The sequence below is a fragment of the Octopus bimaculoides genome, chromosome 23, assembly GCF_001194135.2.
Source record: "Octopus bimaculoides isolate UCB-OBI-ISO-001 chromosome 23, ASM119413v2, whole genome shotgun sequence".
NCBI classification, from domain to species: Eukaryota; Metazoa; Mollusca; class Cephalopoda; order Octopoda; family Octopodidae; genus Octopus; species Octopus bimaculoides.
Window position 1 is genome coordinate 32,702,396 of NC_069003.1, and position 2,125 is coordinate 32,704,520.

The 2,125-nt window shown below is 33.8% G+C and overlaps 1 protein-coding gene across 3 annotated transcripts in view; it reads right to left on the reverse strand.

Moving 5' to 3' along the window:
- Positions 1-2,125, reverse strand: part of LOC106879844 (AN1-type zinc finger protein 5) — a 31,293-nt gene that overhangs the window by 26,181 nt on the left and 2,987 nt on the right. The window contains exon 1 of one of the 3 annotated variants that reach the window (XM_014929554.2): positions 1,678-1,890. The exons of the other annotated variants lie outside the window; for them this stretch is intronic. The gene's annotated coding sequence lies outside the window, so the exon portion shown is untranslated. Of the gene's footprint in view, positions 1-1,677; positions 1,891-2,125 lie in introns of those variants that run through there. 3 annotated transcript variants of the gene reach the window in all.

The window sequence follows — 2,125 nt, forward strand, 5'->3', positions numbered from 1 at the left end:
GACACGTAAAAGCACCCACTACACTCTCTGAGTGGTTGGCGTTAGGAAGGGCATCCAGCTGTAGAAACTCTGCCAAATCAGACTGGAGCCTGGTGTTGCCATCCGGTTTCACCAGTCCTCAGTCAAATCGTCCAACCCATGCTAGCATGGAAAGCGGACGTTAAACGATGATGATGATGATGCATACAAATATGCACATGTATATATACACCTATATATATATATATATATACACACACACACACACACACATGGATTCACAAATATTATATAGACATACACATATACACAAATCTAAAAACAGATACACACATGCTTGAATACTCATGTATAATTATATATTTATAAACATGTATATACACAACCAGGCACATACATACACACTAGTTACATCCACAAGCATAACTTCAAAAAGTGTGCCTCCACCCTCGCCGACTGATTCATAACTTTAAAACGCCCCACCCACCCCACTCCATCAACAAACAGAAGTGTGTCCCTTTTGACTTCGTTCCAAAATTTTTATTTTCCATATTTTGCTGAGATATTTATAATCTACACTTTCGAAAAACTCACCTAGACAATTTCATTAAAAATATGCATTTAACTATATGCATCAGTGAAAGGGGGGGTTCCTTCAAATAAAAATATTCTCCCTGCCCACATAATGGTTACACAGTCCAAAATGTGTATCGAAATTTCAGTTAATTACATTTAACAGAACGTTACATGGAAACAGTCAGGAGGTGGGGGTAGCACTTCGGTAGATATTACCCCCTCTTTCTGTGTAATTATATATACGCATACAGAAACATTTACATACATACATGGTCCAGCCCATGCCAGTATGAAACATGAAAATGTGTGTGTGTATATATATACACACACACAAACACGATACATGAATCTATGCATTTAACATCAATACACACATAAACACGAGCACGTGTGTGTGTGTGTGTGTGTGTGTGTGTGTGTGTGTGTGTGTGTATATAGAGAGAGAGTGTGTGTGTGTGTGTAGATTCTCTAGTCATTTACAGTAGAACATCACTGAACTCCCAGTTCCATGTTCAACTGCTTCTTCGAAATTCTTCATAGAGTGGAAATACATGCTTTGTTATTTTTAACTCTTTACGCGGATGGATATATGAAATATTAATTCTAAAATTTCGATCAAAAAAAAAAGATAGCAAAATATTTACAACTTAATAAAGTATGTGGCAATATATTTCTACATACATAATATTATCATAAGACGGTAGGTTACAAAGTGACCCCCACGGCCGAAAGTTTCGTGCATTGGCACTTAATGCACAACACTTGGCTCTTGAATCTACGCAACTTTCACCGATTAATAAATAATATAGTCAATCGCTTGTGTATATGTATATATATATATAGGTACTACTAAAGAAGAGTGGTACCATATATATATATATATATATATATATATATATATATATATACGCACAAATATTCAAAATACTGATTTCTACCATAAGCACAATAAAATGAAAAGCAATAAAGAAAATGTTGAAGAGGATGTACGTGTTCACGTTAATAAAAGTACAAATAATAATAAAAAAAGAAACCTGAGTGAATTAAGGTAGGCTTCTAATTCATAAAGTGTACACGTAGCAGTAATGGGGGGGACGAAGAACAAATTATAAGTTTGCTTACCAGTACAGATGGTTGAGTTAACAAAATATCTAACGAAAATGCATTTGGCTTCTTTTTTTTTCCTCTTAAATAATAACCAACCAGAAATCTAAAAGTTACACCACTCCGAAATATAACGAACCAATTTGCTAATTTTTCATCTTTTAAAACTAGAGCAAATTTTTTAAAGAATGAAAATCGCTACAGCTGATTTTATATATTTCGATCGGGAAACTTAACCAAAAAAAAAAAAAAAAAGTGTTATATAAGTAAACGAGGTGATGGAGATAAGTATAACTTCGAGCTTATTTCGTAATAAAATAACAATAATACCACTACTACTATTAATAATAATAATCTGTATGAGATCACAGTCCTGCTGCTTTTTCACTGGAAACTATTATTACGTAAACAAGAAGGAAAAATATGGGCCGTCGACAAGTAGAAAGTTCACAAAACAACTAAACGA